Genomic DNA, 9,124 nt, shown 5'->3' on the forward strand with positions numbered 1-9,124 from the left:
TATGTATATTTCCCTCCCACCCACCCACCCCCTCCTAATGTACAGTCCCCCCTCCCCATCATATGTATATACTCTGTCAGGATCTAGGGGTAACAGTACTGTATATTTGAATACCGCTTATGTCACAAATGTATCAGTACTAAATACCTATATGTCCCTATGCCATAAATGTCATGTATGTTGTGTATGTCATAAATGTCTATATGAATTGAAAATGGGGGACCCTGATGGAAACAAGACAAACGTCTTTCTCAGGTCTACATCCCCTTAACAATTGTATGTATTGAGCCGTACTGTATTGTACCCATTCTGCAATCTGTTAAATAAAGTTTTCATTCATTCAGTAGTAGTAGTAGTAGTAGTAGTAGTAGTAGTAGTAGTAGTAGTAGTAGTAGTAGTAGTAGTAGTAGTAGTAGTAGTAGTAGTAGTAGTAGTGATAGTAGTAGTAGTGATAGTAGTAGTAGTAGTGGTAGTAGTAGTAGTAGTAGTAGTAGTAGTAGTAGTAGTAGTAGTAGTAGTAGTAGTAGTAGTAGTAGTAGTAGTAGTAGTAGTAGTAGTAGTAGTAGTAGTAGTAGTAGTAGTAGTAGTAGTAGTAGTAACAGTAGTAACAGTAGCATTTTTACTGATCACGCAATGGGACATTTCTGAACACCACAATGAAGACAATACACAAGACAAACGCCTATATAGGATGGAGCATCGGCAGGACAAAGACACTCGTAGAGACAGAACAGACTTAGTCTTATGGCGGCTAGGGGGAAAAGTGTGCAAGATTAGGCAGTAAGATATGAAGTAGTAGTTGCACTTGCCTGCTAAGCCATTTCATTCATTTGGGGAAAGGTCCTGTTGGGTGGTTGAAAGGTTCATCCGCACGCTTTCTCTTCTAATATATAGTTCACTGTGTTTCTCATGAAGCTGTTTCTATCTAGCACGTTTTACAGGAAGTGAGGGGAGGTGCAGCGTCATATGTTCCTCTATCTCAACAGCCACAAGCATTAAACTGATGCCATACACGGGTGGACCCTAAGATTACAGACAGCTCCTGCCAATAGTGGCCTTGCATGGAATGTTTGTGTAGTTCTCTTTCTTCCAGTATGGCTCCCTGTAACCATTGGTAACCACTTGAAGGCTAGGGAGAACAGGTGGGTTTTGAGGCGGATTTGAAGGAGAGTGTGGGGGAGTCTCTGATGGACTGAGGGAGGGAGTTCCAGAGTCGGGGTGCAGTGCGTGAGAAGGCCCGATCACCAACGTTTTTAAGTTTGGATGATGGGTTTAGAATGCCTCTGTTCCTCCTCTGTTCCCTCTGTTGTTGGGGATATAATGAATCATTTGGGAGAGGAAGTTAAAGTTGTTAGGTGTTACATGGAGACTTGCAGCAGTTTCTCATTAAAATGGGGTAACAATTTTGATTCAAGAAAGACAATAAAGCTTGCTCCAGTGAGTAGTAGGCCAAATTTGTAGAATCTCTTTGTGTTGTATGTTTTTCTGTGGTGATGTGTGTGTATGTGTGTGTGTGTTATACTTGAAGCAGACGGTATGCCATTGTGCTGTATGTCTACCTGATTGTCAATTGAGCACATACTGACAGGTGACAAGCCTTGAATATCTGAATGCATTTATCAATTTCTCGCAATTATTTAGGCATATCTGTCCCGGCCATTATAGCATGTCAACATATAACTGGCAACTGAGAATCAGGCTACTTTTTCCACAAAAGTCATATAGACAGATATATTACCTTAAATTATTATTCAGTCTCAACATGAGTAATTTTGGTTTTAAATTCACTGACATGACTATGAATGTATATTTGCAAGCACTGCCATCTAGTGGACACCCTTCTGGCTAACAACCCCCAAATTAAATGGTACATGCTAGATCGGACGGCCCAGAATAAAACATTTATTTAAAATGTTTACGTAGTGGGAGTGGTTACAGTCAGGGTTATGGATATTAAAACGGAGGTCTAGGGCCTCCACGGGTTGCGTTTGATAGAGCTGGCGGACACTATGGCGTTGTAACTCCGATTAAAGAATCACACAGAGGCGTGCTGCAGTTATTGGTTGTATTTGGGAACAGAAAGGTGTGTGTGGTTGTGTGTCATTTACACACACATTCGTCAAAGGGACAGATCTTAATAATGCCGCAGCCGCACCATCAAACAGCAGCACAGAGAACAGCTTGCGCAGACGTTCGAAAGGAGAAACTCTTAAAGGGCCAGTAACGTTATCAGAAAACTAGAGTGCAAACACTAGCTGGGCACATCACGCTGAACGATTACACTGGCATAAATCAATTACCCTTTCCTGTCAACAACAACATATTAAAGGGCTATTACAGAACAAAGTAGTCTTATTAACAGGGCTTTCATACAGCCGCACCCAAAAGTCTACTTAGGTCGCTTTCACATATAGTTTTGGTGGACTCGGTGCGGTTCTGGGGGTGAAGTTGCAACATTGTTGCATTCTTCATTTGGTTCGCCTGCTTTCACACAGATATCTGTCAGGCGGACCGAGACCTTCTGAACAATGTCACGCGGTCGAAAAGGGCGCTTGTCTATTGGACAGTGGAAATGTGTGTGTGGCTGCGATCCCGTTTGTGCGCGCGCGCGCGTGTGTGTGTGTCTGTGTGGACTGCGAGTCCTCCAGATCAGCGGAGCCGAGTTTTGGCATGGCATTGATCCATTGTTCTATTGAAGCACATTACCACCATCCTCTCGCTAAACAACTTGTAGACCACGGTGTTTTTATGAGTGCCCACAAGTAGCTGTTTTATTAATAATATAATAAGCCGCGCGCCTCTGTAATAATAATAAGCCGCGTTTTTTCTTCCTTCTTCCCAAGATGCACAGATATATAGATAGATAGATGGAGAGATTAGATGCAGTGTGCTTGTTTTGCAGTGAGTGCTGCGAGCAGTGGTAATAATAATCACTTCCTATATTTGGTTCGCGTTTGGTTCGATGAAGCCGAACCGAGACCTACGTTTTCAGGCGGACCAGAGTTCGACTGTTTGGTCCGCGAACCGAGTTCGACGCGCATTCACACAGACCCGAAAAACCGGACTATCGAATTCTGGTCCGAAAGTCCGGACCAAACAGCCCCTGTGTGAAAGCGACCTTAGACCTTTTGAACTAAACAGGAAAGTCTCAGGGGTCCTCTGTATCCGGGAGACTCGGGAGCTGCACCGGCCGGGGCACAGGGCGCAGGTATGTTCTGTCCTTCACCTGGACAGCTGCGGTGCGGATGCGCCCGTCAGTTCCAGGGTACGTCTGAGTGACCTTCCCAACGGGCCAGAGTGCCCGAGGAAGCCGCGGGTCAACGATGAGGGCCACCTGGCCGAGCGACTGTTTCTTGCCGTCCTTCCTCCACTTCTGCCTCTCCGGGGCCCTATCTTGGCCCAAAACAGTCTACTCTGGTGGAATAGAATGGGGGCTTGTAGAGACGCAGGCGACAGGGCGGAAGGTCGGCCATTTTAGGCATGTCGGGCTTTGCTCGCCGCAGATGACGTTCTCGGCAGGTGTGCTGATGCTTGCGGATTGCTTCTCTTCCATGTAGAACCCAGAATCGGGATTGAAGATCTACGAATACCCTCTCAGGCCCGGGGTGGAGAAGAGTTTGATCATAATCTTGGATGATCAGCTTTGTCAGGGGGTGATGTGGATCCAAGACGATTGGGTGAATGTCATCCATCTCCAAGTTCTCGGCCCTGTGCGGCCTACCGCCTACTCTGAGGAGACAGGTAGCCTTGTCATACTCTGGAGATAGAGAGCCCAAACGACTGTCTGGGGGAAGAGGTCGGTCAGACTTGAGGGCCTTGATCTCCTCTGGGAATGAGTCCAGCTGGGTTCGTTTAAGGAGGACCTTCTCAGCGTTGAGGAAGTCGGCTGCTTCATAAGGCTGATCAGTGGTCTGGGCATCAGCCGCACCGTGAAGGGACCTGACTGTTGCTTGGACGAGATCTTTCCATGAAGAGAGGTCTTCAACGGCAGGGAGCGGAGGACAGGGAGAGGTCCTAGGTTGAGTTAGTCGAGTACTGGGTTGAGTACTAGGTTGGGTACTGGGTTGAGAACTAGGTTGAGTACTGGGTTGAGTACTGGGTTGAGTACTAGGTTGAGTACTAGGTTGAGTACTAGGCTGAGTACTAGGCTGGGTGCTAGGTTGAGTACTAGGCTGAGTACTAGGTTGAGTACTAGGTTGAGTACTAGGTTGAGTACTAGGCTGAGTACTAGGTTGAGTACTAGGTTGGGTACTAGGTTGAGTACTAGGTTGAGTACTAGGCTGAGTACTAGGTTGAGTACTAGGCTGGGTGCTAGGTTGAGTACTAGGCTGAGTACTAGGTTGAGTACTAGGTTGAGTACTAGGTTGAGTACTAGGCTGAGTACTAGGTTGAGTACTAGGTTGGGTACTAGGTTGAATACTAGGTTGAGTACTAGGTTGGGTACTAGGTTGAGTACTAGGTTGAGTACTAGGCTGAGTACTAGGTTGAGTACTAGGTTGAGTACTAGGTTGGGTACTGAGTTGAGTACTAGGTTGGGTACTGAGTTGAGTACTAGGTTGGGTACTGAGTTGAGTACTGGGTTGAGTACTGGGTTGAGTACTGAGTTGAGTACTGGGTTGAGTACTAGGTTGGGTACTGAGTTGAGTACTAGGTTGGGTACTGAGTTGAGTACTGAGTTGAGTACTGGGTTGAGTACTAGGTTGGGTACTGAGTTGAGTACTAGGTTGGGTACTGAGTTGAGTACTAGGTTGGGTACTGAGTTGAGTACTAGGTTGGGTACTGAGTTGAGTACTAGGTTGGGTACTGAGTTGAGTACTGGGTTGAGTACTGGGTTGAGTACTGAGTTGAGTACTGGGTTGAGTACTAGGTTGGGTACTGAGTTGAGTACTAGGTTGGGTACTGAGTTGAGTACTGAGTTGAGTACTGGGTTGAGTACTAGGTTGGGTACTGAGTTGAGTACTAGGTTGGGTACTGAGTTGAGTACTAGGTTGGGTACTGAGTTGAGTACTAGGTTGGGTACTGAGTTGAGTACTGGGTTGGGTACTGAGTTGAGTACTGGGTTGGGTACTGAGTTGAGTACTAGGTTGGGTACTGAGTTGAGTACTAGGTTGGGTACTGAGTTGAGTACTAGGTTGGGTACTGAGTTGAGTACTGGGTTGAGTACTGGGTTGAGTACTGAGTTGAGTACTAGGTTGGGTACTGAGTTGAGTACTAGGTTGGGTACTGAGTTGAGTACTAGGTTGGGTACTGAGTTGAGTACTAGGTTGGGTACTGAGTTGAGTACTGGGTTGGGTACTGCGTTGAGTACTAGGTTGGGTACTGAGTTGAGTACTAGGTTGGGTACTGAGTTGAGTACTGGGTTGAGTACTGGGTTGAGTACTGAGTTGAGTACTAGGTTGGGTACTGAGTTGAGTACTAGGTTGGGTACTGAGTTGAGTACTAGGTTGGGTACTGAGTTGAGTACTAGGTTGGGTACTGAGTTGAGTACTGGGTTGGGTACTGAGTTGAGTACTAGGTTGAGTACTGGGTTGAGTACTAGGTTGGGTACTGAGTTGAGTACTAGGTTGGGTACTGAGTTGAGTACTAGGTTGGGTACTGAGTTGAGTACTAGGTTGGGTACTGAGTTGAGTACTGGGTTGGCTACTGAGTTGAGTACTAGGTTGAGTACTAGGTTGAGTACTAGGTTGGGTACTGAGTTGAGTACTAGGTTGGGTACTGAGTTGAGTACTAGGTTGGGTACTGAGTTGAGTACTAGGTTGGGTACTGAGTTGAGTACTAGGTTGGGTACTGAGTTGAGTACTAGGTTGGGTACTGAGTTGAGTACTGGGTTGGGTACTGAGTTGAGTACTAGGTTGAGTACTAGGTTGAGTACTAGGTTGGGTACTGAGTTGAGTACTAGGTTGGGTACTGAGTTGAGTACTAGGTTGGGTACTGAGTTGAGTACTAGGTTGGGTACTGAGTTGAGTACTAGGTTGGGTACTGAGTTGAGTACTGGGTTGAGTACTGGGTTGAGTACTGAGTTGAGTACTGGGTTGAGTACTAGGTTGGGTACTGAGTTGAGTACTAGGTTGGGTACTGAGTTGAGTACTGAGTTGAGTACTGGGTTGAGTACTAGGTTGGGTACTGAGTTGAGTACTAGGTTGGGTACTGAGTTGAGTACTAGGTTGGGTACTGAGTTGAGTACTAGGTTGGGTACTGAGTTGAGTACTGGGTTGAGTACTGGGTTGAGTACTGAGTTGAGTACTGGGTTGAGTACTAGGTTGGGTACTGAGTTGAGTACTAGGTTGGGTACTGAGTTGAGTACTGAGTTGAGTACTGGGTTGAGTACTAGGTTGGGTACTGAGTTGAGTACTAGGTTGGGTACTGAGTTGAGTACTAGGTTGGGTACTGAGTTGAGTACTAGGTTGGGTACTGAGTTGAGTACTAGGTTGGGTACTGAGTTGAGTACTGGGTTGGGTACTGAGTTGAGTACTAGGTTGGGTACTGAGTTGAGTACTAGGTTGGGTACTGAGTTGAGTACTAGGTTGGGTACTGAGTTGAGTACTGGGTTGAGTACTGGGTTGAGTACTGAGTTGAGTACTAGGTTGGGTACTGAGTTGAGTACTAGGTTGGGTACTGAGTTGAGTACTAGGTTGGGTACTGAGTTGAGTACTAGGTTGGGTACTGAGTTGAGTACTGGGTTGGGTACTGAGTTGAGTACTAGGTTGGGTACTGAGTTGAGTACTAGGTTGGGTACTGAGTTGAGTACTAGGTTGGGTACTGAGTTGAGTACTAGGTTGGGTACTGAGTTGAGTACTAGGTTGGGTACTGAGTTGAGTACTGGGTTGAGTACTGGGTTGAGTACTGAGTTGAGTACTAGGCTGAGTACTAGGGATGGTCGCACCATAGGTAGGACTCTGGGTACTGTGTGTAGCTACAGGAGCCCCGTGTGGGATTGTAGGTTGCTCAATTGAACCAGGCATGGGAGCTGGGAGCTGGGTACCATGACACAGGGGGAGCAGCAGAGCGGGGCGTCGCCTGTGCTGGATGGTGTATCACTGGAGTGATGGCGGCTGGATTAGCCGGCAGGGGATGCATGTACTGTGGTACGGTAGGAAGGGCTAGAGGCACAGGTGCCACTACGTGGTGCTGTTGTCCAGGTGGTGAATAGGTCGGCTCAGATGCTGCTGCACGCACAAGAGCCCTCATCTTTGACTCTTGAAGAAGTGAGGTGACCAGTTTGGCTACTTGAAGTTCCTGCTCCTTCTTCTTAAGCCGCCTCTGCCTGTCGAGGCGTGTAGCTATAGCTTCTCGTGCATCTTGTGCTTCCTGCTGTAGGCGTTGTAAGCGTTGGCACTCCAGGTCTCGTCCATCTTGTGCTTCCTGCTGTAGGCGTTGTAAGCGTTGGCACTCCAGGTCGGCGTTGCGGTCTTCCTGCACCTGGCGCTGTAGCTCCTCAAGCTCCAGGTGGCGGATGTGCTCCTGAAGGATAGCTTCCTGGACTGGTGAGAGAGCATGTGGTCGGTGTACACTCCCAGATGAACGATGGGAGCCAACACCTGACCTTATGGTGGGTCTAGGAAGTGACAGATGTGAGAACCTACTACCTTCAGACGGGTCCCTTGCCTCACTCGCCGGGTATGAACGATGGGAGCCGACACCTGACCTTATGGTGGGTCTAGGAATTGACTGATCTGAGTACTGACTGATCCGAGTACTGACTGATCCGAGTACTGACTGATCCGAGTACTGACTGATCCAAGTACTGACTGATCCGAGTACTGACTGATCCGAGCACTGACTGATCCGAGCACTGAGTTGAGGTTCATATCCCACTTCGGAGTCACGTAGGTGGCTTGGTAGGTGGCGCTCTCTCTGCGGGTGAGCGGTGGTCTCTGTGGTGTCCTGGTCTGCCATAGCATCTTGAAGGAGCTCTATCCGGCTCGAAGGACCATGAAACGGAGGGCTAGGGCCTCCACAGGTTGCGTTTGATAGAGCTGGCGGACACTATGGCGTTGTAACTCCGATTAAAGAATCACACAGAGGCGTGCTGCAGTTATTGGTTGTATTTGGGAACAGAAAGGTGTGTGTGGTTGTGTGTCATTTACGCACACGTTCCTCAAAGGGACAGATCTTAATACTGCCGCAGCCGCAGCAGCACAGAGAAGTACAATAGAGAGCATCCTGACCGGCAACATCACCTCCTGGTTTGGGAATAGCACTGCACAAGACCGTAGCAGACTACAAAGAGTGACACGTTCAGCCGAACGCACAATTGGAGGGGGGCTTCCCACCCTCCAGAACATTTACAACAAGCGGTGCAAGGGGAAGGCTAAGAGAATTATTAAGGACTCGAGCCACCCGAACAACTGCCTCTTTGAACTGCTGCGGTCAGGCAAGCGATACCGGAGTCTTAAGGCGAGCACAGAAAGACTCAGAAGAAGCTTCTATCCCCAGGCCATCAGGCTGCTAAACGAACAATAAACACTATGCAACAACCATCAAATGCACACAGCACACACACCCACACGCACACACTCACTCAAACAAACAACACACTGCAGCACCCACTCTCCACACTTTAGATCACACAAACACACTTTACACTTTATATTTATTGATAAAGGATTTGCACTACAACTCGTACACCTACTGTGAATTGTACCTAAATTGCACCTCGTCCCATTCCTGCCTTGCACTATATAGTATTGTATATTAGTACACTGCACAGTATTGTATATTGTATGGTAACTACGTCTATTCTGCATCGAACATTGTACATATGTCTAAACTGAACACTGTGACCTAATTTTTTTACTTCTAATTTTACTATGTTATTTTATTTCATACTTATCTTGTCTTGCACAGTCTCTGGAGCGTAACAGTAAGAAGCATTTTGTATAAAAGTATTCTGTACTTCTGTATGACAACTATTAAAGAAACTTGAACTTGAACAGCTTGCGCAGACATTCGAAAGGAGAAACTCTTAAAGGGCCAGTAACGTTATCAGAAAACTAGAGTGCAAACACTAGCTGGGCACATCACGCTGAACGATTACACTGGCATAAATCAATTACCCTTTCCTGTCAACAACAACATATTAAAGGGCTATTACAGAACAAAGTAGTCTTATTAACAGGGCTTT

Source organism: Notolepis coatsorum (assembly GCF_963971535.1).
Source record: "Notolepis coatsorum genome assembly, chromosome: 17".
In the NCBI taxonomy this organism is placed as follows: Eukaryota; Metazoa; Chordata; class Actinopteri; order Aulopiformes; family Paralepididae; genus Notolepis; species Notolepis coatsorum.